Below are 27,653 nucleotides of genomic sequence, written 5' to 3'. Positions count from 1 at the left end.
CCCCCTCCTCAACAACATGGTTGCATGTTTGTGCAAAGCTACTCACTTCAGTCGATCATTAAAAATCTAATATTGAGAAATTTCAATTTTAAAATGATTTAAGCATTTCAGAACCTCTTTAAAAGCGTTTGGACTTCAAGACCTGGTTGAAACTTGTCTAGCTGAGGGGAAATTTGATTTTTGTTTCTGTTCCAAAATCACATTCGAAACTTAGGGGGAGGAAAAGGTGTTGTTAACACTCATTTTTTGTGAAAAGTTCATTAAAAATCTTTAAATTCTTTCAAGACTCATTGCAGCTTTGACAGAAGTTGCTCCACGTTTCTCTTTTCCCTCTTCAATGCTGTCGTTGTTTTTGGTCCCCGCCACAAACTCCGTTCCCTCGCCACTGACTCCATCCCTCTCCCTAACATCTGTCTGAGGCTGAACCACTCTGTTCGCAACCTTGGTGTCATATTTGACCCTGAAATGAGCTTCCGACCACATATCCGCAGCATAACAAAGACCGCCTACTTCCACCTCTGTAACATTGCCCGTCTCCGCCCCTGCCTCAGCTCATCCGCTGCTGAAACCCTCATCCATGCCTTTGTTACCTCTAGACTTGACTATTCCTGGTTGGCCTCCCACATTCCACCCTACGTAAACTTGAGGTCATCCAAACTCAGCTGCCCGTGTCCTGACCCGCACCAAGTCCCGTTCGCCCATCATCACCCCTGTGCTCACTGACCTACATTGGCTCCTGGTTAAGCAGCGCCTCAATTTCAAAATTCTCATCCTTGTTTTCAACTCCCTCCATGGCCTCGCCCCTCCCTATCGCTGTAATGTCCTTCAACCTCACAACCCCCCTGACATATCTGCGCCCCTCTAATTCTGCCATCTTGAGCATCCCTGATTATAATCGTTCAACCTTTGGTGGTCGTACCTTCTGTTGCCGAGGCCCTAAACTGTGGAATTCCCTGCCTAAATCTCTCCGCCTCTCTCCCTCTCCTCCTTTTAAGACGCTCCTTAAAACTGACCTCTTTGACCAAGCTTTTGGTCACCTGCCCTAATTTATCCTTATGTGGCTCGGTGTCAAATTTGTTGTCTTAAAATACTCCTGTGCAGCGCCTTGGGACGTTTTACTACATTAAAGGCGCTATGTAAATACAAGTTGTTGTTGTTGTTGTCGTTAAACAAAGAACAAAAAATAATAAAATTAACGCTTAATTTCAAACGGAGTTCAAATAAGAAAGTGAATAAAGTGGTTAAACTTCCTAAGAAGGCGGTGAAGTTAACTATCCCTGCCTTGGCGATGAGTTGGGATCAGTTTTGGAGAAGTTGTTCTTTTTTTGCTGCCGTTCCCTCCTTCTCACACAGACTCTGAGGTACAAACAGGGCCACAAACTTTTTCCCCTTTCTCATAACATGATTTAAATAACTCTGAGAGACTCTTTCAAAAGGGGACAACACCTGGCACAATATAACTGGATATTACCGCGGGACATTCAACATCACTTTCCCGTACTTTTTCCTGGCTTTAAATATTTTTCTGAATTAAAAAAAAAAAAAAAAAAAAAAAAATTCTAATTTTTGTTTTAACCAGGTTTAGACTCCTTTTAAGCAGCGATTGTACTTGTGCTGCGCCTCCACCTGTGTTGTTCCAAAGTGCGGCCGCCCCCTCAGTCCCCGGAAACGGACTTCACGCATCTGGACCCTCACCCCCCCCTCTCTCTCTCTCTCTCTCTCTCTCTCTCTCTCTCTCTCCACCCCTCTCCCTTGCTTTCTCCCTCCGTCTCTCTCTTTCCCTCTCTCTCTCTTTTCTCTCTCTCTCTCTCTCTCTCTTTTCCCCCCCCCCCGATCTCGCGCTCTCTTTCCTCCCCCTCCCCTTTCGATCCTCGATCTTCCCCCCCCCCCGCCCCCCACTCGCCACCAACAGATCTCCTGACCTCTGCGTGGAGCCGATGAAAGCGTGGCCCAACAGGGTACTGTGCTCGCGCAGCTCCGGTGTACCATGAAGGCTGCAAGGCAAAGAATTAGAGAGCGAGAGATTTTCCTGCTGTCCCGCTGAAAGGTCAAAGGGAGAAAACCAAACCCCTCCCGGCATTACACAGCAACCCATCAACCATCGGAACACACACTTAAAGAGCTGCAATTGGGATCCACTCTGAGGTCACAAGACGCGCAAACTAGTCTGTCTGGATTCCCGGGGCCATTGTGTATTGGCCCCCCTCCCCTGCCCCAACTAATGTTCAGTTCTCTGTGCGGCATTTCAAATCCGCTGCGCACGAGTTCAGGGATCAGTGCGTGTGCACGCGCAGCTTAGAGGGAACAGTGCCACTTAAGTCACTGCCGTCAATGCATTGTGGCAGGTTACAGTCGGGTGGCAACTTGTTGCGTGAGGCTTGTGAGTTGGGAACTGGTGGTGCTAGCTCGGGTCTTGCATTGTATAAAAGAGTTATAACACTCGCGCACCCCCAGCCACCTTTGGTCTCCTTTTGTACGTCCCATCTTCCTTCAGCTCACCATCGGTGGATAAAGCTGCTTTGGCACCACACCCTGAAACTCACTCCCTAAACCACTTCTCTCTCCTTTATATCCCAATTGTTTTGACTAATCTCTCCCTCTCCGTGTCCATTACCCTATCTACTTCCATTTGTGAAGTACTTTAGGATTTTTTTCAGACATGATATAGATATACAGGAAACTCTCTTTTAACCGGCACCTAAATATCCGGAAATCTCTCTTAACCGTCAAAATTCAAGATTAGGCTCAGGTAAGTTTTACTATATATTAGTGGCCGTGTAACCGGGGTTCCTGCACCTGTGGCCGTGTAACCGGAGTCCTTGCACCTGTGGCCGTGTAACCGGGGTTCTTGCACCTGTGGCCGTGCAACAGGGACTCCTGGATCTGTGGCTGTGTAACCGGGGTTCCTGGATCTGTGGTTGTGTAACCGGGGTTCCTGCACTTGTGGCCGTGTAACCGGGGTTCCTGCACTTGTGGCCGTGTAACCGGGGTTCCTGCACCCGTGGCCGTGTACGGGGCTCTCATACCTTGGTAAGTATACCTCTCTGTAATCCGGACTTTTTGTTCAACCGGCACCATGCTGGTCCCGTCGGTGCCGGATAAAAAGAGTTTCCTGTACTGCAAGAGGAGGAACTGAAGCGTGTTTTTTATCAATACAAATGTGATGTGGTCACTTCAGTAAGTGTATTCTTTGATTTAATTGGCATATTTATAAAAATTGATCTGTTCACGTTAAAACGGGTACTGTGCCTGTAAAATCAAATTCTCATCACGGGTTAGCATTCGCTCAGGCAGTAAGGTGAGGCAAAGTAGAGTTGCAGATGATCAGAGGAAAATTGTCTCAGGCCAGCTTCTTGCATGATCTTGGAGAGGTGTTAATGGCAGTCGTTTGGCCTTAACATTGAGTTTAACAACTTTAGACCTTCACCACCGTGCCCGTTTTCTCTCAGACAGCAGATGAAGGCTGCACCAGAGCCACTGGGAGTGGAGGTGGTGTTGGCTGGCACTTGAGGTACTGGAGGGGTGGTCCGCACACTTGGGCTCTACCTGCCTGCCTTCCGCCACATTCCTGAGCCATGGGAGCCTTCACTTTACCAGATTTACCATGTCCCCCCCCATCTCTGCTATTCTGCTGAAACTATTTATACCTCCTTTTGACCCATATTTTATTTCTATATGTCTCATTATCACCTAATTTTGCCTTGCAACCCACTTTTGTTAGTTAATCACTCCTGCCCTCCATTCTCACAGACCTCTGCCTTGCCTGCCCCCTGGCTCTGCACTTGCTTAATAGCTGTACATCTTTAACATCTTCCAGTTCTGATGAAAGGTCATTGACCGGAAAGGTTAATTCTGTTTCTCTCTCCACAGATACTGGCTGAGTGTTTCCAGCATTCTCTGTTTTTATTTCAGCATTTCTTATGATTTTCATTTGATTTGCGCCCGAGTCTTCATATCACAGCTGTTTCAATGTTACAAGCCACTCTTCTATACAAAAGTGATCAAGATCAAAAGCTTAAAAAAGAGCTGTGATTTGTGAAGGTTGATGAGATCAGACGTATCTAGGTAATGAATTCTGTGAAGCTTTAAATGTAACCTTGAAAATTCTGTTTCTATTGGAACCTTGTGTGAAAATGGTGGCTGTGTTAACATAGGAGTCATGAGAGGGTTGGGAACTTGGAATGATTGGTTTTCTCTGAACTTGTATCTGGAGCCAGGGTTGTCATGAGGATTTCAGTAAAATAAAAGGACGTTCTTTGCTAAATGGACTACAAAGCACTTGCTCAGTTCCCTTTATGTCCATACTTCATTTGTTTCCCTGTGTTTTTATAATATTGCTTTGTTTCCCTTATCTGCCTCTCTCCTGCTACCCCTGGAGGATGACTCCTCATTTCATACTCATGGCAAACAGCACTTAACAGATTGCCGAGGGAGAATGAAATTTCTCCATTACCTGCAGCGATTAAAAAGAAAGAAATAACTTGCATTTATGGAGCAATACATCCCAAGGCATTTTACTTGCAATGGATTACTTTTGATGTAGTCAAAGGCAGCAGTCAATTGGCAAGCAACAGAGATGAATGTTCAGTTAATCTTTGTTTTGGTGATGCTGGTTGAGGGGAAGAGTGCCGAACAGGACAACGCAAGAACTCTGTGCCCTTCAACTAGTGCCTTGGGATCTTTAATGTCCAGCTGAACCAACAGAACAGATAGACAGAGCCTCGGTTTAATGTATCCTCAGGACGGCACCTCTGACAATGCAGCACTCCCTCAGCCTAGATTGTGTTTAAATGTTGGAGTGGGATTTGAACCCACAGCCGAGCTGATTCTAGAGTGCCTGCAGTTGCTTTCTATCAATTCTATCAATGTCAGTACATTGAGCGATGTGTGATGTTGACCATAGCTTGTCAGCCCAGATATACTTCATGAGCCTAAAAACTCCTTTTATCACACACTTAGTGCTGTAGTGCAGAGTAACACTTTGGCTTAAGTTTTAAGGGCTTTTTATTGTTACACTTGGAACACCACTCTCCTGAAGTTACTTTTAAATTATGTCACCAACAATTAAGTAATACTTGTGTAGACTAGTCATGACAAATTGTCTGCTGCATATGCGTATTATAATTGCATCACGACGTCATCAACAAGCGATGTCACGATGCAGAAATGATAGGGGATGGGGGAATATACATGATGAGATATCAAAAAGTTAGGGAAAAAATGGGTTCCCTTAGCCATCAGTCCATCACATTTCATCAGTTTTAGCTTTATCTTCATTGCTTAATATTGTTTTTTAGCCACTGGCTACGGGAGACCTGGACTATGGGAGCCAGTAGCTAAAGAACAATATCAAAACTGATTCACTGCACATGTAGTTCTGACATTATTGTTTTGTGAGGAACGCAGTAACATTTCAGAATGGAAAAATAGAACTTTTTTTTTTTAAATTCACGAATACTGAATAGTTGCTGCCTGTAAACTGTATACAAAGACCCATTGCCTCAGTTTAAAACTGGATTAGTAATCCACTTTTTGGGAGCTCAAACCAGTGTGAAACAACTCTTGGAGGCGGGCTCATGTTTCAGAGCTTTGGTGTGCTTGGTACTCTTCAGAGTTGTACTGCCAATTCTGCGTTGGTGTGTACCCAGGGAAGCACTTTGCATCGAAGTAGCAGTATAAATGAAGTCCTAAAGCAAAGACGTGTGCAATTGCACAGAGGTTTGTACAGCAGAAAAGATAGCTGTTGGCATGCAAATTTACCCAGTGCCCAAGAGAGTAAGCTTTGAGCTGTTCCGGGAAGTTAGGCTGCTTAAATGCCAACCTCACCTGATGCAGCCTGTATATTTACCTTATGATATGAAAAATTCATAATTAGAAATCTGTAGAAAATCACCCGTACAAATATTACAGGAAAGAACATTATGCTCATTTTGAAAGATGAGTCCTACTTCCAGGAGAAAACAGCTGCAGGTACTGTAGCATATCCATTCATAATCAGTCTTGCAGTACACTACTGACCCCTCCGTCACAGATGCAGTCTCTGCTGAATATTTGTTCCACCGATTGGAGTTCTTCGATTCTCCCTCCCCCATTTCCTCTCTTTTAAAAATTATTTCTTGTCTTTCAGATCTCCCTTACCATTCTGACCAAATTGCAACTGTTTATTGGGAGGTGAGTGAGGGATCTGGGCTGACTGGCACTTGAGGTTTCCCACATGTTTATCAGAAAGTGCCAGCGCTCTGCTTAAGAGTTTCCCAGAAGGTCTTGCTAAGCTCAGGAATTCACAGTGCAGGTATCTGTGGGCATGGCTCTGTAACCATTTACTTGGTGAGTGCTTCTCCGCCTGCTAGCCTGCCTTCACATTCTTAATTTATCTTGGTACCTTGTAGCTCAGACTTCCTGAAATAGGATGAAAAATTTGTTTTAAATTAAAAGTAGAAGCATTGGCATGATACTCGGGCAAGACTGCCAGGATTCAGTTAAGTTCTGCAATTTGAATATCAAATTGCTGTATTTTTATTTTCAAAAAACACCCATATTGCTTGGTGTATACAGTAAGTACTGCAACAAAAGGTTTGTACCGCTCCACTGCTATGTATGTAGTGAGGTATGATTGTGAGATATTTGCAATTTGGGTGGCGAGGAAGACACCGTATAATTTTGCTGCAGAAATGTAGTTCTCGGGGTTAATGACTCTCAATCCCCACTTATATTGAAGTCTCAGTTCAAACTCCATCTGATGCTCAGATTCAGCACGAGTAGATTGTGGACAATTGGATGAGTTACACCAGCTCCAGCCAGTGAGGTATCTTGTACTGGTAAATTTTGTTGTATCATAACCATTTAGGTCGGCTAACTCAAATTTCTGTTCTTGCATTGCTTTGAATTTTTCTTTTGCATCCTGTATGGGTGTAAACTGCTAAAGACGAGCTTTCTAAATTCTTTCATTTGATGTGTACCCCCCGCCCAGTTCCAATCCAGTACCCATTCCGCTTCAAACAACGTGACCCAAGCTCACCTGGCCTCCCTGCAGCTCCCTGCGGCCCCCCCGGCCTCCCTGCGGCCCCCCCCCCCCGGCCTCCCTGCGGCTCCCCCCGGCCTCCCCGCGGCCTCCCCCCGGCCTCCTACTTTATCTCTTGCTTCCATGTCTTCTGTCACCTCTACATCAGCCTTTCCCTGCCTGATCTTGGTATCAATCTCCATCCTTGTACATTTTGCCCAGCATCTTACTGTGTATTCTTTTTAAAAAAAAAAAAAAAAAAAAATGATAAAATTTGTGTACAGAAGTAAAGGAACATATAATAATTAAGGCCGCTGATTCATCATTTTCACAGAAAAATTGACAGAATACAATCCCTAAAATACGCATTAAAAATCCTACAATGCCGTATAATAAAAATGCAATTTGACTTGTTCAGTCACCACAGGTCAACGGCCCTGATTGTGCTTTGTGTATTGCATGGCATAACACCCCAGTTGTCCTGAAAGAACATATCCTCCATTTCACTGGATAAATTATGGTTGCATTGAAGTGTGTGTGTGTGTGTGTGTGTGTTTGTGTGTTGTGTGTGTGTTGTGTGTGTGTTGTGTGTGTGTTGTGTGTGTGTTGTGTGTGTGTTCCAGCACACTTGTTACAAATGCAAAACTAACTTTTTTGAAAAAAGAGGTAGAAAACAAGTCATTTAATTCGTGACACTTCAGACCAGGAGCCTGACACTTACAGGCATTTTCCACTCTGCAGATTTTTTTTTCCCCAGCGACCCACAATTAAACTCCGATTTCCCTGAGGCAGTGTTTAAACTTTGTGACTTTAAAGGGACAGAGTTTAACACTGCTGTCCTTATAAAATGGCATATCATGTGATTTACCACAAGCAATACCATGTAATCGATGCTAATATAAATTAAAAATGAGATAATCTGTAAACATGGAGTGGGAAAAGGCCATGGAGCCCATTCCTTCCAATCTCTGCAATTTACTAAAATGTGTATCTTCTATTTGATGTGTTATATGGTGGGAAACATCACATGAGCTAATGACTGACTGACTGAATTTAGAAATATGTAAAGTAACGCTACTCGTAACAATCTAATATAATCATAACTTCATGCAGGCCAGTATTTTGAGCAAGGAAAATTATTATTTATATATGACTCCTTTGTTAATTGAGAAGCCACATAAATATCTTTTCCCTATAGCACTTACTTTGAAGTAAGATACTATTCTTTGACACTGTCCCCAAAATGGTGGTTTGACTGTGACAGTTGGAAAATTAAGAACGTGTCCCTTTTTAACATTTTTTTTACAAAATGGCATATAATCCTGTACATGATTGAAATTTTACATGGTTCTGCCTTCAGTTTTACAGCTCCTTATATAATTAAGTTAAGGAAATAAGAAACCTTCAATACAACCATAACTTTCTGTGAAGGTATGATTGGTTAATGCAGGGGAATTGTCTGACAAATGTGGCTCAGTTTGTTAAGCTATTGATCAGGTTATGGAAATGTATTTGGAAATAGAGCGGGAGGAAAATTCGGTATCGCCCATTTTGGGGCGCTAATATTGGCCGGGCGCAAAGTTTAGCACCCGGCGCTATTTATCACCTCTGACTGCAAAATTCGCCTCTATCGCCCCTGGCGGTGATTTGAGCGCTAAATCAGGCGCTAGACACTTCTCAAGGCGCAAACGTCAGGCAGCGAGGCGCTACCTCAGAACGCTACCGAAGCTCAGGCGATGTCCGTTACCATGGAAGCCAGACAGATTGGCGCCGTCCAGTTCTTAAAGGGGAGGGGCCATCTTGCTGGCCAGCCACTCCCTGCTCATTGCAGCCTTGACTCTGTGCCTGGAGAGACCTCTAAAGCAATTGTGTTGGAAGCACTAATGGACAGGCCCAGGGAAAGAGCTCGGTGCTTAGGAACCTCAAAAGTGGTGCTGAGGGCCAGAACTCCTTAGGACAGCATTAAAACTAAAAGTTTTGTCGCCAAGCAAAGGCAGGAAGCACCCGCCTTTAAATAGCGCTCACCCAGCCCCTTCCCGACTTGAAAACGTTCCCCTCTACCTGTCGTTCCTAGTGGCAGGCGCTAAGGCAGGGAGCGTGACTCAATATCCGGTCTGGGGCGCTACTGGGGCATTGCACGCTTGACTGACGTCACGATCTGCGGGCGCAGGAGATCGTGGCGGTAGCGTTTAGCGCCACCGCAAAACGACTGGTCAATTTTGCGAGCTAAAATCACCACGCAAGTGGCGCTAAGTTCCTAGCGCCCCGTTAGTGCCTGCCGGAGGCACTAACCAACTGAATTTTTCCCCCAGCATCTTTAAATCTGACTAAATTGCACATTTTTGAAGGGCTTTCTTGCATGGAAACCTAGCTATTTTCAGGATCATTACTTGAAGTAATTGCAGTGATTGCACCATATGGTATCAACAGGCAGTGTAAGCTGAAAAGTCTAGTAGCCTTTAGCTAAATTCATCACTGTTCATCAGGAACTGTTGTCAGTTTAACTGAGCTGAAAATGCTTCTCCCCCTCTCTGTGGCGATGTTAAACTGTTGGTTTTATTGAGAAGTAATGATCCATACTACTGTACAGAACTTGCACCTTTCTTCAATTTAATATTGCCCTATAACTTTAAGTGATGAGATTGGATCTTGTCCTCTTTTTTTGTGGTGCTGTTGCAGAATTTAAATAACTTGCCGACCTGCACTATAAAACAACAAGACAAATTTGCCAGGGTTTTATAATCAGGAATGGGAGGAAAGTGATTCAGGCAGATTATTCTTTAGCAGACAAGAGGCCACACACAGGGCTGCAAGGAACTTGTTCCAGCTAATATGCAGTGAGTGTAGTGTTAGAAATCTTCCTGCGCAGTTGGAGATTTTAACATCAGCCTTCCGTGTTTAGTAAAAGATGATTTGACTGTTGGCATCTTAAGTTAGTAACAAGCACTCTTGTTTCACAGCACCAGTGAGGAGGGCATTGGGAAGAGAAAACAGTCCTCTTGGGAGAAACAATTCAGAACCATTGGACAGAATTTTGTGAAGAGCAGCGAAGCCTTTCCTGAATCCTTTTGGAAATTGTAATGGATGAAATCTGACTGAGCAGACTTGTAAGTGGAGCCTTCATTTCATTGCATTTTTATTGTGCAGAGATTTTCACAGCCACTAGCACATTTGATAGTATTGTGTGATTCAAAAATGGTTAGGAATGACTGAATACTGAGCACAGAAATTTATTTTAATACATGCGCAAATCAGTTTTTGATTTATTTTGAGTTAGCATTGTAGCACAGTGAATTGCAGCTTCTCGTTGAGATTAGGATGCGGGAAGGGAAGAACGGAGCAAGACAATTCCTTTGGGAAATTTTAGAGAATTGTAAGAGAATGTCCCTGCTAATAACTGAGCCAACTGACACCACAAACTTTACAGGAGCACTGCAATAATAGAAAATGCAGATCAGTCAGTATCCAGAGTACATCCTTCTTCAGAACTGAAAACCGCAATAATATATATTTGCATCAAAATAGCATTCTGTAGAAGTACGTTGTATCATGAGAGCTTTACCCGATTTTAGCAGAGAAGTATGAATCTGCATCAAAGGGACGGAGAAAGCAAAATCTGAAGAGAACAATATATATGTATGTGATCCAGCACCTCCTAATGACTGAACTGAGGGTTATTGATTAATGGACACAGGTCAGGCCATGGAGGCTTTTTCGATTGGAGTTTTGCTGTAGTTCAGAGGATCAAGTTGGGCAGGGGGTTTAAACGAGGCTAAATATTCTTTATAATGGACATTAACATTTACAGAATTGAAGTTATGCCTTATGAAAAAAATAATAGCTTGTAAGCTGCAAAGTCCTTTCAGTGCTTGAATGTTTGAAGTATGCCAGTATGATTATGGTTTTATTGGGTACCACCAGTCCAGTTATTTTTCCTAATAAAAGGCCCCATTATGGTTTTGATATGTAAGTAATGCAATTATAGATTATTACAATGGGGAAAGAGTGCACTAATGGTATGACTAATAATAAATTTTACATATCGAAACATATCCATCTACAGAGAAGAATTGATGTAAGGCTAATGAGGTTGTAATCTAAGGGAATTCGGCAATGTTCACTGCTTTAAAGCATTAGAGCCGTTTATATCTGCCAAAAAGCCCTGAGTTTATATCAAAGGCTTTGCAGTCCCTTCCTGGTGTCTTTTGTTTATAATAGATGAGGAATATATTCAGATTCCAATGTGTATTTATGCCAGTGGCAGCTATTAATGGTGATACTCTGCTTTTTGTCCTTGGTATGTATTGGCATTTATAGATGAGATCATTGTTAGACCATTCCTGCAAATTTATTGAAAATAATCTGTTGAATTTTGAGGTGATTCTGTGTCCGAGTTAATCAAACATTATTAGTAAGATTTTCTTTTAGTTACCCATTGAATATAGTGACTCTGGCAGAGTAAGCTTTTAGCCAGATAGAAATGTTTTGGCCACACACACAGTATTGGCATGTTAACAAGTAGCTGGTTTCATTTCTGTATACAAAATTGTGATCATCCCTTTCCTCCAGATGTTTTTTCATTGCAGAGTGCCTCAAATTGATAATTGGCTTGGTTCACTCTTGTGATTAAATATATGGGGGAAAAATTCAATTGTTTGCGCCTCCCGTTAGTGCCTTAAGAGGGCGCTAATGGGGCGCAAAGCAACTAGCGCCCGGGTGCGGCGATGTTTGCGCTGCTCGCGAAATTAACTAGACATTTTGCGGCGGCGCTAAACACTACCGCCACCATCTCCTGCGCCGGCAGATCGTGACGTCAGTCGAGTGCGCAACGCCCCGTTAGCACCCCGGACCGGATATTGAGTGGCGCCCCCTGCCTTACCGCCTGCCGCTAGCAACGACAGGTTGAGGGGAGCGTTTTGCTGTCAGAAAGGGACTGGGGGAGCGCTATTTAAAGGTGACCGCTTCCTGCCTTTTTTTGTCGGTGACATTTTTGCACCACGCATTCTCAGAGAGAGAGAGAGAGACTTCTGGAGAGATTCAATGCTGTGTGAAGGAGTTTTGAGTACTGAGCAGCACTTTGCAGGTTCATTTTGATTTGCCCTTCCTTGCTTCGCCAGCGCTCTGCGGTAGCGTCTCGCTCCTCGGCCTTTGCGCCTTAAGACAAGTGTGAAGCGCCTGATTTAGCGCTCCAATCACCTCCAGGGGCGATAAAAGCCAAGTTTGCTGTCGGAGGCAATAATTAGCGCCAGGCGCTAAACTTTGCGCACGGCCGATAATGGCGCCCCAAACGGGGCGATACTGAATTTTCCCCCCAAAGTGTTTTGAATGAAGCTTCTTATAGAATGGGGATGTTGTGGAGCTAGCGACTGCTGCTTCACTGTTGATGCACTGAAAGGTTGCTGTTTGAATTATTTATGCTATATATATATTTTGTATATATGTGTTACCAATGGTTTACACTCAATGATTTACAGGATTTTTCTTTATGATGCATCAATGTCAAGTGACTTTAAAATATATTACCATCGCTTTGTTTACTATCAGCAGCCCAAATGAGTCTACTCTGCACATACTTGAAACACTTGAATGATAAAACTACTGGACCAAAATTCTTCAGCCAATCAAAAATACATTTTCCTAAACTAAAAAGCTCTCATCCCTCTCGCAGATAAATACATATCTGACAGAATTAAATATTGTACTATCAACCGGGTATAAAATATTATACACGGAACTCACAATATATCTGACCTATTTGAATTACGCACCAAACTCACCACTACTGTTCGAATACACTAAATAAACTATTAGCAATGAAAAAAGGGACTCGGCGCAAAAAAAAAGGAATACAACTCGAGCATGAAACAACATGAGGGACTCGAGGAATTTGGGGATGGAGCGGGAAAGTGGACTTGAGGTGGAAGATCAGCCCTGATTTTATTGAATGGTGGAGCAGGCTCAAGGGGCCGAATGGCCGACTCCTGCTCCTATCTTCTGTGTTTCTATGTTTGGCCTACTCCTGCTTCAATTTCTTCTGTTTGTGTAACATAACAATCAGCATCTACAACAAAGCACGACATCCTGAAGCTGTTCTTCGAACGCCTGCTGTCAGTCCTGCCACTGCAGAAACCGCACCATTTATATTGCGGGGCAGTTTCGACAGAAGCTATATCCACTTTAAAGCAATTAGGCATGTGCAAGCCTGTTGTCAAAATAAAACAGAAAACTGTACTGTGAATTCAGTGAGCAGTCTGTGCTGGTAACAACTGGCCAGGATTGGCATATGTGGTTAATGACAGTAGGTTGAAGCCCATGTTTACTTTAAACAAAAGGCTCCAGCATGTGAAAAATTATGTCCAGCATCACTGTCCCGTTTAAAGACTGCATGTTTGGAGACCTGATTCTGAAATGGGTTAAAGAGGCCTGGCATCCGCACAAAGGGAGAGCTGTGTTTAATCCCAGTGTGTTCTTGGCACTAGATTCTATGCAAACCCGCAATCTGGACACCGTTAAGTGCCCCATGGTGAACAAACACCGCACCAGCTGTGGTACCTGGAGGCCTCAGTTGAGCTTCTTCAGCTGCTAGATACCGCAGTTAATAAGCCATTCATTGTTGCTGTCGAGATGCGTTGGGAAACCTAGATGTCTGAAGGCCTGCATTCCTTCACTGCAGGTGGCAGAATGCGAAAGACCACCATAGCTGAAGCATGCAAGTTGGTGGCTAGTGCCCTCAATAATCTGTGTAAGGGATTCAGAAAGGCTGGAATTAGAAAAATCTGGTGGACCTGAATCTGGTTTTAAAAAAATAATAAAAAAAATAACTGGAAGTATTTGGTTGTCCTCATTGAATAGTGATGATGAATAGTTACTTGGCTTTTGCCTGATTACTGACCGGCATAACGCATCCCCCTGTATGTGGCAGTTGTTGCTTTGCTTTTTGCTTTTCTGATATTTCACTGTTGGTGGTGAAATTCAAGGACAGTAATTAATTATAGTGCCAGTTAAAATAACTTAAAGGTGATGTATTTAGCAGAAATTGGGAGAAAGTCAGAGGTGGCGACTGAAGGCGTGATCAAAATAAGCAGATTTTGATGCGGCTTTTAAAGGTGGGGAAACACATTCAAGAGGAAATGGGATTCGGAAGAGAATTGGAGTGCAAGGCTGTAATAGTTGTAAGCACTCTGGACTCCTGTGCTTCCTCTCCACCCCTCCTTCTGCCCCACCATCCACAGATGATTGAATAGAGGAGTGATGGGGAGGCACTTTGTTTCAAATCTATTGAGAGGGTTTTGACCCGAAACGTCGACTCTAATTTCTCTCCACGGATGTTGCCTGGCCTGCTGAGTTTTTCCAGCATTTTCTGTTATTTTGGATTTCCAGCATCTGCAGTATTTTGCTATCATACTAGTGTTTGGTTCACTGCCACACCTCTTCTAGGAATGCCTACCTTGAAGAAGTTCTGCTCTTCTCTTCGACGGGATCTCCGTTTGGCTCTTCAACCTTGTTCATCTTACCTCTTAATGTCTCTTTTACTTCTTTTGTTCGATCGCAGCCCTGCCTTCGATCTATTTTATTTCCTTTCCAGTTTTGAAAAAGGGTTTCGACCCGAAACGTCGACTCTAATTTCTCTCCACGGATGTTGCCTGGCCTGCTGAGTTTTTCCAGCATTTTGTGTTGTTATTTTGTGAGATATCTCTTAACTGAAAACTCGAGGAACAGCACCTCATCTTCTGATTAGGCACTTTACAGCCTTCCGGACTCAATATCGAGTTCAACAATTTCAGATCATAACCTCGGCCCCTATTATATTTTTATATTTTTCATCCACACTTTTGGTTTGTGCCTTTTCCTTTTTTTTCCCTCTCTCTCCCACATGGCAACTGTCTCTCACTCTGCCAGCGCATTTCACACTTCATCTAGAGCCATTGTTTGTTTCTTTACCTGTCCTATTACCATCTCGTCTCGCCTTGAATATCTCGTAATGTCTTTTCTTTCATCCCCGCCCCCATTTCCCAGCCCCCAAACTGCCTTTTCTCAGTCCTGACGAAGGGTTTCGACCCGAAACATTGACTCTGTTTCTCTCTCCACGGATGTTGCCCTGACCTGCTGAGCTTTTCCAGCGTTTTCTGTTGTTATTTCTGAGTGTTTTCTTTTCAAAACTATAACACCTGTTTAGTCATAAAAGGGCTAAGCAGCTCGTTAATTTCCATTGTGCTATGCATTTTATTCTGGGCATATTGTGTTGCACTCTTTAATATTGCTTGCATTAAAAATCTGCACTTTCACACACAATTGTGAATATTTCACACGTTCTTGCACGAATAATTTAATTTTACAGAACTGAGAAAAGATTGTGATGATCTCTTTGGCAGCGCTAATAATATGCTCTCTGAATTGCTGTATGTTTGTGCTTGGCAAATTATTTTAATTGTCATGAATTCTTCAATCTGGTTTGAATTAAAGCTGCAAGAAATGACTCAGCCTGTACAAACACTGATGTATCTGACATTTAAATAACCCTAGCTTTGGAATGTGACCTTCATTGTTTTACTGCTACAGAATAGCAAAAAGCTGTGTAGGTTTTAGTTGCAGCAGGCATACTTATTTCACAGTGCAGTTATTTTCATGATCCTATGTTACCATTTAATCCTCAATTTTTAAGGAAAAATGTCGATGCAGATTCAGTCACTACAGTTCACCATTATGGTTTAAAAATAGGACGTTGAAAAAGCTGTATAAACAGAAATGTATGGGATCCTAGGTTTTGTAAATAGGGGCTTAGAGTGCAAAATCAGAGAGATAATGTGAAACCTGCACAAATCATTGGTTAGGCCACACTGAGAATATTGTAACATAAAAACAGAAAATGCTGGAGAAACTCAGCAGGTCAGGCAGCATCTGTGAAGAGAGAAACAGAGTCAGTGTTTCAGGTCGATGACCTTTCGTCAGAACTGGAAAAAAAGCAGGAAATGGAACAGATTTTTAAGCAAGTGAAGAGGCTGGGAAAGGGGGGAGGGGATGAACGAACAAAAGGGAAGGTCTGTGATAGGATGGAAGGAGGAAGAGGTTAAGAGACATTAAGAGATATTCAAGGCAAAAGGAGATGGTAATGGGACAAGTTAAGAAACAAAGGATGGCTCTAGATGAAGGGTAAATTGTGCTGGCAGAATGGAAGACAGTTGCCATGTGGGGGAGAAGAAAAAAAGACTGGATAAAAAATATAATACCTTACATAGAAAATAGTGGTGTCTGTCTGTCTGTCTGTCCGGGCATCACTCAAAAGTTATAGAGCGTACCTACACATGTTATATCAAAAGAAAGGTTATGATTAGGAGGGTGTCCTAGGCATATTTACTTTTTGGTCAGACAAAAATTGTTCGGACAGTATACAAAAAACGGCAAAATTCCGCTCATTAGCAGTTGACCAGTCCTACCGCTCATTAGCGTTGAGTGACGTGAAGGTTGACCAATCCTACGGGGGGAGCGCGCTGCGTCATGGTGGGCGTTTCATGGCGTGTGTGGGCGGGGCCTAATCCTTCAAACTGAAAAGCAAGCGGCGGCCATTGTTGTTTGTGATGGAGCAACTCTGCCTCTGTCCGACCATGGGCCCCTGTCCCACCCCCACCCTCACCCTCCTCCTTCTCTCCGCTTTCTCCCCTCTCTCCTGTCACCACGGCCTCTCCGCTCGCGGGTTGTTTGCATCCACGGTGGATGAGCTGCCTCAGGCCTCGAAGCCTCGGCCTCTCCTCGCCAGCCACGCCCGAGCTCGGCACCGCCCGTCCCGCTGGGCCCGATTCCAAACCAGCGGCCCGTCATCGCCGCCATCTTGGTAAAGGTTGGCCTCCTCCTTCTCTCCACTTTCTCCCCTCTCTCCTGTCACCCGGGCCTCTCCGCTCTGCAGGATGTCACTGCCGAGCTCTTCGGGTCGGAGGAAGCGGGAGCTCAGCTCGGGTGACTCGGGCCGGGCCTCAGGCGCTACGCCGCCCACGGGGTCTCCGCCGCTTTCTTCCCTCTCTCCTGTCACCCCGGCCTCGCGGAAGTAGGAGCAGCGATGATGGGCCGGCAGGGAAGGAGCTGCTGCTCGGGGCCGCGGTCGCTGCCCTTCGCCCGGAGGCTCGCCTACTCTGACGGCCATTTCGAGCGGCTGTGCCGGCGCTAGCTGCCCGCCTCCGAGCCCGAGTGGCGCCGGGTGCTGGAGCCTCTACTCCGCTGCGGGGCTGCACCGACCCGGGCTCGCTCTCGCTTGGGCCGCCGCACCATGGCGCTGGCCGCCGCCGCCCTGCTCTCACTCGGCTGCTGCTTCCTCCTCTGCAGCTGCCCCGGTGCTCGCTTCCTGAGCTTCTGTGGCCGGGCTCTGCTCATCCAGGTCGGTGTCCGCCTCGACCTCTGCCAGAGGTTGCACTGCCAATGCTTTCAAAATATCTCTCTTTAACCCAGCTTGCATTTATCTAGCGCCTTCAACTTCTAACTTCCCACCCCCTTTCCCCCCCGCCCCCTTTCCCCCCCGCCCCCTTTCCCCCCCGCCCCCTTTTCCCCCCCCGTCCCCTCCCGCCCCCTTTCCCCTCCCGCCCCCGCCCCATTTCCCTCTCTCTCTCTCTCTCTCTCTCTCTCCTTCCCTCTCACCCCTCTCTCCCTCTCCTTCCCTCTCTCCCCTCTCTCCCTCTCCTTCCCTCTCTCCCCTCTCTCCCTCTCCTTCCCTCTCTCCTCTCTCTCTCTCCTTCTCTCTCTTTCCTGCTCTCCATCCCTCTCTCTCCTCCCTCTCTCTATCTCTCTCCTTCCCTCTCTCTCTCCATCCCTCCCTCTCTCCCCTTCCCTCTCTCTCTCTCTCTCTCTCTCCCTCTCTCCTTCCCTCTCTCCCCCCTCTCTCCCCCCTCTCTCCCCCCTCTCTCCCCCCTCTCTCCCCCCTCTCTCCCCCCTCTCTCCCCCCTCTCTCCCCCCTCTCTCTCCCCTCTCTCTCCTTCTCTCTCTCCTTCTCTCTCTTTCCCGCTCTCCATCCCTCTCTCTCCTCCCTCTCTCTATCTCTCTCCTTCCCTCTCTCTTTCTCTCCATCCCTCCCTCTCTCCCCTTCCCCCTCTCTCTCCCTCTCTCCTTCCCTCTCTCCCCTCTCTCTCTCCCCTCTCTCTCTCCTTCTCTCTCTTTCCCGCTCTCCATCCCTCTCCTCCCTCTCTCTATCTCTCTCCTTCCCTCTCTCTTTCTCTCCATCCCTCCCTCTCTCCCCTTCCCTCTCTCTCTCTCTCTCTCTCTCTCTCTCTCTCTCCTTCCCCCCCTCTCTCTCTCCTTCCCCCTCTCTCTCTCTCTCCTGCCCTCAAAAATCCCTCGGCACCGCCGGGCACTCCAGCTAGTATATGCTGTAAAGTGCCTAATCGAAAGATGAGGCGCTGTTCCTCGAGCCTGAGAATCTTGTATCTGTTTTGATGCCCTGCTCTACAAGGCCATTGGAGAGAATAAATTGACTTAAATGATACTAGAGATTAGAAGGTTTAGATATAATTAAACTGAAGAAACTTTACTAGAACTGAGAGGTTAAGGTGATCTAATAGAGGTGCACAAAATATAAGGAGTAAGACGTAAATAGGAAAAAAACTATTTCCACTGGTTGGTGAGTCAATAATCAGAGGGTATAAATTTAAAGTCATCACAGAACGCGTGGTTAGGAGAAACTTTTATTATACAGATGGCTATTCGGACACCATAATCCTACAATGCTAGAAGCAGAATCTATAATAGCTTTTAAAAGTGAAGTGAATGAACATTTGAAACTTATAAAAAGTTAGCAAAAGTATATCTCTTTTAGAGCAGTAGGTTGAATGGCCTTATGCTGTAAAATTCTATACTTTATGACTACCTCTGGTTCATATTGTCAGCACGTACAAAGCATCAACACATTTAACATAAGCTAATAGACTGGAATACTTTCCAGTAATGTATCTGTTTAGGTTAGGTTTTTCTTAAATATGTAGTAAAACCTCAAAGGACTCAGTCCTAAGGGGCTGCATCATCAATTTGAATATATCATGGTTGGCAGTCCTTTTCTTTCATAGAAAAATAGGAGCAGGAGTAGGCCCTTCGAACCTGCTCCGCCATTCAATATGATCATGGCTTTCCTGTCTCATTTTCTCCCCTTCCTCTGTGAGCCTGGACAGCACATGTTGCCAGGCTCTTCAATCGTGAGATGCATCACATCAGGGCCCAATTTTCCTCCCCTTGGATGTCCAAATAGACACTTTCAGCAATGGTCAGTGGTACCCTGACTGATTTTCTTTTCCCCCACTTTCCCCTTCCCAGCCTAGGATTATTGACCCTGGATTGTGGCACCGCTACTGTTGCCCAGAATGAGAACAGCTAACTCCGCCAAGACTGGGAAATGGACTAATGACATTCTGGTCAGGATAGTCCCAGCAGCGTGTTCATGAGAATCATAGAAATTTACGGCACAGAAGGAGGCCATTCGGCCCATCGTGTCTGTGCCGGCCAAGAAAGAGCTCTCCAGCCTAATCCCACTTTCCAGCTCTTGGTCCGTAGGTTACGGCACTTCAAGCGCATATCCAAGTACTTTTTCAATGTGATGAGGGTCTCTGCCTCTACCACCCTTTCAGGCAGTGAGTTCCAGACCCCCACCACCCTCTGGGTGAAAACAATTCTCCTCAACTCCCCTTTAATCCTTCTACCAATTACTTTCAATCTAGTGTTGCTTTTACCAACTGAGCATCCGGGCAGCTGTGTGTAGCAGTCCTCATGTTACCCACACGAAAATAATGCAGGGAAATGTTAGGTGAATGGAAATGAAACTCGGGTTTGTATTTTAAATTATTCTGATTTAGGAAGGAAGAGTTAAAATTGAAGCTGAAAAGCTTGAATTTTTTTTATTAAACTTTCCTTTTATGCTGCTGTGCAGAAATATTTATGGGGAAGCATTTTTGATATGGTTATGTTTACAAATGTAGATTAACTTCTGTAACACTAGACTTTGTTTTTCTTTACTTTAGTGGCAGAAATCAGATGTCATAGGACGCAAAAGTACAACAGATAGAAAAGCTGGAAAAAAAAGGACGTAACAGTGGGGCTGATTAGAAAACATTGTCCTGTTGACCATGGAAGTAGGTTTGGTTTTAGCCTGGACAAATTTAAATTTGTCTCTTCACCGCTGGTGATTAAAGCACCAAATGAAATTAGTTTAGTGAGTGTGAAATGAGCCCCTGTCAGATACATCTCCAGGTACGAAACAGTTTATAATTGCAAAATACTGCGGATGCTGGAAATCTGAAATAACAACAGAAAATGCTGGAAATACTCAGCAGGCCAGGCAGCATCCGTGGAGAGAGAAACAGAGTTAACGTTTCAGGTCTGGGACCCTTCATCAGAACGAAACAGTTTACTTGTATTTGACATAAGCAGATCAATTTAGAAACCCAGGAGGCCATTAGGCTAGACGTAAAGGTGGGAAAACACAGTGATTGTGCAGTTAAGCACCAAAACCATCCACAATCCGATTTGTTGAGGGAGCTCTCAATTGTATATGCTGACTGTTACTTTGTGCTTTAATCATTCCCATTCAAAACAAGAATGTTTTTGCGTTTTAGCCATTAATAGACAGTGTGGCATGTGATATTGATTTTTGAAGTTTAAACAATTTTTTTTGGAATCAGGACTGAATGCTTTTGAAGATTTAGTTGAGTAAATGCATCCTGTGATGTGACAGTAAGTCATACAGACCAGAAGGTGCCTGGTTTGATTTGCACTGTGTGATGAGTTAGCTGATCTTAATTTGGAGCAACAGGTGGGCCTCAGTGTTCCAATTTTAGGGAGTGAAATAATTAGCCGGGGTTCCTGCTTCCACTTGCTATCGAGTGACTAGTGACCCCTGCTGGAAATTGCACATGTGAGTATCGGGAGAGAACAAGATCAGACTTGTCTGTGATGGCCTCCTTGGTCAAAACAGCTGCCAAAACTGACTCTCTAAGCTCACATATGAATGTTCCTTGGGCAAGAAACCATGGAGCTGTACCCCAGGTATTTCCAGTGCTTTCAAGAGGTGAGAAGATTGGGGCGGGGCAAGGAGAGATGGAAGAGATAGTGTCATAGATCCGTGTTGACTGTCCAGTAACCCACAGAAATGTATAAACACTTGGGTCTGTAAAGTTAATGGCTGAACCTGCATTAAAGCAACCAGCTGCAATTGGTTACGATTGGCAATCTCATCATCGTCATGAGACTGGTCTGTACCATAAGATCGCATGTGTAATGGGATGGGTAGATTTTTCTTTTGCATCAGTTAAGCCACATGTAAGGAAGTGTTGAAGAACTGTGTCATTGCTGTCTGAAATTGGCAATGAAAATGGCAGGTAACAGCTGGCCAGTGGCTGAAGTGATTTACAGCCGAAAAGATACGCCTTTAAGCTTTTGCTTGTGGTTGCTTTAGTCTCTGGCATATGATCCTAATATTTTAGTTGTGTTGCTATGGCATCAATTGTAGGCTACAGCAAGAGTCTTTTTACAGTACATTTTTTCCATATGACTGCTCTATTTATCCCAGACCCACGTATTCATTCAATCCAGAAACTATGCAATTTCCTTGCAAAACAATATAGTAGCCAAGCACATTGAAAACTGTAATAAATTATATGAAAATGTCAGATTTAAGTTGAGTTCCGTAATATTACTACATGTAGAAGTATAAGCTCACGAAGAATGGACGCAGATAAGTTGTGGTCTGCGGCAATACTAGAAATTAGGATAATATTAAACCGGAATAGTCAGAAAATTAACTTGAAAACCTTTCCACTAAAGCATTCCAGATTTCACTTGTTCATTTTGAAGTCACAAAATGGCAAATTCAGAACTTAAATGGTTAACAGGTTTTAATTGTTCAGCCAGATGCCTGACACACAAACCCATCATGTTTAATCCACACGGGCAGTTTCTGTTTGCCTGATACGGAGTGCACACTCCTCTCCCTGTAGGAACTCTACTTATCTAAGTCCAGAGCGCTTCGGCACAGGTTGGCAACAGCTCCAAGTGTGCGCAGGCATTTGTTGGGAGTTTAGTGAGCTAAACCGGCACAGCTTGCCAGCGGAGAGAATTTAAGCTTCCTGCTGCTTGTTTGGCTAGGGCAGCCCTACTCATTGAGGCACTGACTTGCAGGTTTATCTGGAGCTTCAGCGAGAAGAATCCCAGTCCTCGGTGACGGCTCTACCCCTACAGGTGCCATTAATGAGCTTGGCTGGCTGGTCATACAGTGGTGCCCGAGCCAACTTGACCCTTTTCTCCCTGCACCCCCACCCCCCCCCCCCCCCGCCCCCCCCCCCCCAAAAAGAGGGTATTAACTTGATGGTCGGATAGGTGCTTGACAGGCAACCATTTTGCTAAGGAGGTTTATATGTAGATTAATACTTCGATAGACCTTTTTTTAATGGGCCAAAGATGAAAACCATGCTTTGCAACAGCTCCGTCCAAGAGAAATTCCAAATCAGCAGCGTGCTATTGTTTTCAGTTCTTATTTGATAAATTAAACCGTCAAATGAAATGATCAGATTTTCAAAGATGTCCAGGCAGTTTAAGTAATTTCATGGTACAGCAAACTCTTGTTTAAACGGCACTTTAATCATCCAGAATACTTTAATAACCGGCAAAATAGAGATATCTCAATACAAAACAACACCTCAATAACCGGTAATCTTGCTGATTCTACCATACATTTAACAGAACATTCTGTAGGTGAGTACCCAATCATACAGTACATTTCTTGATTTTTATTTGTGTTAAAAAATTGCCGTGGTAGGTATCCAGAATTTTTCATCAACCGGCACCATCCTGGTCCCATAGGTGCTGGATAAGGAAGAGTTTACTGTACAATTTATATAATACTTGTACCTCCATCCACTGAATCACTTGCACTGCAGGTAAATCTGGATCAAAATGTTATTACTGCAGGAAACTTTCGATTAACCGGCCACTAAATAACCGGAAATGTCGGTTAACCGGCAAAATTCAGGAGTCGGTTCAGATAACTTTTTTTACTTTTACTTTTTTTTACTCATTTCTGGCTGTGCAAGCGTCTAACTAAAGCTGTTGCTAAGCTACAGAGACTCTTGCAAGCTGTGCTGATTGTTTTGAAGCTGCAACAGGGTTTGTTGCTTTAGACGGAGCGCTGAGCTCCGTATCTTTTAACTATAGCGCTCGATTCTCCGGCATTGTTGATAGACCGGCACCAGCTCGGTCCCGTCCGTGCCGGATACCAGAAAGTTTCCTGTGTTTGTTTTCTCCAAATAAGTCTGTGTGCTAATGGACTGAAGATTGAATGAGTGATGAAAATGTACTTCTAGACTGGTGCTATCGGTATTGTACATTTTATTGTTGGGCTTGGGTCACATGTTTGTATATTGAAGAACGTGTGGGAAGTTGGAATTTCTTGTTTGGATCAGGTACGGTATGTGTTCACCGTAGCAGAGTTACATGTATGCAGTGTTGGACCTGGCTTAATATCGGACCATCCTATGGGGAGCTTAGATTTTAATTGGTCTCGACAGCGAGAACTGAACCGTTGCAAGTTGGACAGCTTGTCAATATATTAACACTGAAGACTGGCGAGGTACTGATAGTTTTCCCATTGATGCCATAACAGATTTACAAAGATCGTTACTGCGCCAAACTTAGATTCTTTAAAAGAGATTAAAAGTAAAAACATGAAACCTGAAATAAAAACAGAAATCTTCTGCTGAAGGGTCTCCACCAAATGAATGTTGTGCATTTTGAGCACTTTCTGTATTTATTTTAGACTCTTGGAATACAATACAGTAATTGGAAATGAGATTGGCGATTTAAGAATCCTGGATCTGACTTTGATATCCTGTATGTAGGTTAAAAGGTTTTCTCGCCTGCCGTGTATCAGAATAGTTTCATAACCCATTTTTGTGCACAGAAATATTGCAGATGAGCATTCTGAATCATGCTGCAATTCCTCCCACAATTCAGTCATCATCCCCTGGATACTCTGTTGTGGAAATAAATTGTGAATTGCTGACTGCGCTGCCACAACTTTAGATCATTCAGTTAATTGTTGAGAGGTGGCAGTGCAAGTGTTTCAGGTAGCGCTCCACATTCCGATTTGTGCATAATCTGTCCAAGTACCACGGACTCTACTGCTATCTGTTTGAACGCAGAAATCATTCTGCAAGCACTGCAACTGGTGGATCTGGTGAGAGTTCAACTTTTTTTTTTAAATGGTTAGGGAAGGACTTTTGTTCCAGCTTCAGTAACAGTTCTAGCAACAAAGCTGCTTTCAGTCAATCCATTGACAAATAATTGGTTTTCCACTCCTCTGAGTTGAAGTCTTGATACTTTATAGCATAAATGTGCAGCAGACTTTGGTTAACAAGTCCATTAACTTTGTTTTTGTGACTTCATTTAGCGAAAAGGTCCCCTTTTTGTGCTACTTTAATCAATAGAGAACGTGTGGGATGTTGGAATTTCTTGTTTGGATCAGGTACTGTATGTGTTCACCATAGCAGAGTTACATGTATGCAGTGTTCTCGAGTCTTATTGTTTGAAGAAAATGTACATGCTCACCTGAGCGGCACTTAGAGAAGGAAGGTGACTGGCATGCAACTAAAGGTTGCAGGTGACTTGGTTCTAAACCTCAACCACAAGCCAAATGATTTCATTTTCCTGCACTGTAACATTGGCACTAATGGCAGTGTGCTATTCTGCCAGTCTTACAGCAAAACTGTATTGTGGCTCCAAAGTTACCGTATTGGCAGCAACTGCATCTGCTTGGCTTATTGAGGCACTCACCAGAAAGTGGCGCGGATGTCGCTCAGTTTGAGGTATGTTTCTTGCCAGGTGATCCTTTGAACATCAGTGGCACTTAAAACCATGATGGATGCTGTAAACTGCACACCTGGCTAGAAGATCAAAGCATAAATTAACATTTACAAATAAGATGAGTTTGACTATTTTTGGGAAATGTTCCGTGATGCCAGTTGGGTTAATTAACCAACCTTAAAAGCTTTATCTTCAGTAAAATCTGCTATGAATTCCATGAAGATTTCAAATTTGAATCATTAGTTTTCCACAAAACCGTCCGCTTTGCAATCGAGAGAAATGAAGGGTTAAACCAGGCTAAGAGTGCTTTAGAGTTTGTTGCTTTCCCGAATGATATTTCTGCCTTTCTTTGATCTTAAACTAACCAATTCCCCAATACACTTGATGTGGCTTTGACTTGCTCTCTTTAATGTTCGGCCAATTTTCTTTTTATTAAATAGGATTTTAATTAAAAAGGATATTTTGTTTTCATCCAATTTTATCTTTATCAATCTAAATTTTTCCCCACAATTGATTTTAGTCGTAGAATGGCTGCTGAAGACTTGAACGAGTGTGCTAGGAATGAGGGATAACAGTTCCAAAGTTAGGGCTTATTTCACAACAGCTGGAGAGGTTAATAGATGACCTGCTGGAGGTCTTCAAAATGACAAAGGATTATGATTAAGTAAATAGTGATCAATGGTTTCCACCCGTTGTCATGAGGGTAACAAAAGGGTACAGATTTAAGATAATAATGAGAAGAGTTAAAGCGGATGTTACAAAATACTTACACAAAAGGTGGGTTGTATGTGGAATTCACTGCCACAGATCGTTGTTGGGCCAGAGCTCATAAGTTTTATTAAAAGAGAGTTAGACAGCTACTTGAGAAAGAAGAATATTAATAGATATGGGGAACAAGCAGAAGAGTGAGATTAGACTTGAAGGTGGCTAATGTGGAGAGAAACACTGACAGAGGCTCGATGGGCTCAATAACCTGTTCCTGTGCTGTAACATTCTATAAATTTGTGTTTTAAGTTATTAGTAATTTTTTTAAGGGAAATTCAATGCCTTGGGTAAATTTGTGAAATGTAAAAATTAATTTTTGCTGCTTGATTATAATATTTTTATTTTCACATGGAAGAGTACTCACTAGAACTTGAATTCTAATTTTGTAATTTGCATGTCTTCCCACTTTCGCACATCATTCTACAGTGAAGAAGGTGCACAGGCAGCATATCACTGAGATTCTCAATCTTTATAACAAGCCACAGACCACAACAAACTCTCTTATGAATGATTTTCTAAGGTAGAACTTGAAAGAATAGGTAAGCACTTGTTATAACGATTAGGGGGATCAATATATGTGTGATTAGAAGCAGAGTTCCAACCTGCTTCAAACTGCACATTATTTGTATTCTGTTTTTTTTTTAATATGGAATTTTAGATTGACCAATATATTGTGAATCTGAAATGGATCTTGCTCCGCAGTATCTCTAGGGGCAAGCTTATTGTGACGACTATGAAGATCAGAACTAGGTTACCTGGCCAAAGCCCAAGTAACCTTTGAACTCGAGCTAATCAAGTTAGTGGTTTCTAGGAAGATAATGGGCATTTAATCTGTAAACTCCAATGACAGTCCAACAGACATTAGGAGAACAAAAGCAAAATACTGCGGATGCTGGAATTCTGAAATAAAAACAGAAAACGCTGGAAATACTCAGCAGGTCAGGCAACATCTGTAGAGGGAGAAAAACAGAGTTAACGTTTCAGGTTGATGACGAAGGGTCATCGACCCTGAAACATTGACTCTGTTTCTCTCTCTCTACAAATGCTGCCTGACCTGCTGAGTATTTCCAGACATTAGGAGTGGTTTAGCTTTGAGACGCATGTTAATGTGTGCATGTTTTCAGAGTGAGGAAGTAGACAGTCATTATTCATAATGGCTGATTCAAAATGATATCTTGAAAGTAAGGAAGTTGCGAACAATCGCACCTATGGCATGAAGTGCTTCTTTTATGATCAAGGTGCGGCCATAGCTGCTGTTTTTTAGTTCTCTCTCAGTACTACACTGAAGTGTCAGCCTGGATCGTGTATAAATATTGTATTAGGCAGTCTGTATGCCCTAGAAACCTTGCAGATCATCAGACTATAAGAAATACACTTTGAAAAGAATATCTGACGTCCTGTGGACCGATTCAGTCGTTTTACAGTATTCATACTATCAGTATCTTTCTGTATTCTGTACAATTACACATCTTGCAAGTCATTTGATTAATTTTTAACCTGAACAGTGTGCTGTTCTCTGCTTTTTGGAGAAGAAAAGCAGAAGGAGTTCATGGCGGGCTTCCAGTACAAAGTATCTCGGTGAAAGGATCATTGTTAATTCTGTAGCATGCCATTCCCTTTCACGGCACACATAAATGTGATACTGATCATAGAGGACATGGCCTTGCTTCTAGAAATGGCATCTTGCTGTGTAGTCAAATAAAAAGAAAGTTGAAAAAAGCCCGAATCATAACCGTATGGTCCTGGAGATGGAAGAAAGACACACCTATTGGAACACTGTAGTGAGAAAAAACCCACTTGTATTCGCCTGGTAATTTTAAACCGATGAGGTATGTACTCCAACAGTAGTTTGAATAACATCCAAACTTGAATTTGGGAGTTTTCCTGGAGAATGAAGTAATTCCCATCAGGCTGATTTTAATACCTGTTATGAATTTCCCAAATCAATGATAACATAAGAACAGAAGAAATAGGAGCAGGAATCGGCCACTTGGCCCCTCGAGCCTGCTCCGCCATTCAATAAGATCACAGCTGATCTTGGGCTCAAAGCCACTTCCCTGTCTGCTCC

At 43.5% G+C, this 27,653-nt stretch overlaps 1 protein-coding gene across 7 annotated transcripts in view; it reads left to right on the top strand.

Moving 5' to 3' along the window:
* The window catches only part of peak1 (pseudopodium-enriched atypical kinase 1), a 135,215-nt gene that overhangs the window by 50,753 nt on the left and 56,809 nt on the right, over nucleotides 1–27,653 (top strand). For 5 of the 7 annotated variants that reach the window (XM_085972340.1, XM_085972345.1, XM_085972343.1 and 2 more), the window contains 2 exons: nucleotides 9,961–10,107; nucleotides 19,987–20,097. The gene's annotated coding sequence lies outside the window, so the exon portion shown is untranslated. Of the gene's footprint in view, nucleotides 1–1,885; nucleotides 4,066–9,960; nucleotides 10,108–19,986; nucleotides 20,098–27,653 lie in introns of those variants that run through there. The other 2 variants (XM_085972341.1, XM_085972342.1) reach the window with 2 other exon arrangements.

The sequence above is a fragment of the Somniosus microcephalus genome, chromosome 32 (assembly GCF_052327205.1).
Source record: "Somniosus microcephalus isolate GS21.2 chromosome 32, FLI_Smic_1.0, whole genome shotgun sequence".
NCBI classification, from domain to species: domain Eukaryota; kingdom Metazoa; phylum Chordata; class Chondrichthyes; order Squaliformes; family Somniosidae; genus Somniosus; species Somniosus microcephalus.
The sequence above is the reverse complement of the archived record's forward strand: the minus strand, read 5'-3'. Positions and strand labels throughout refer to the sequence as shown.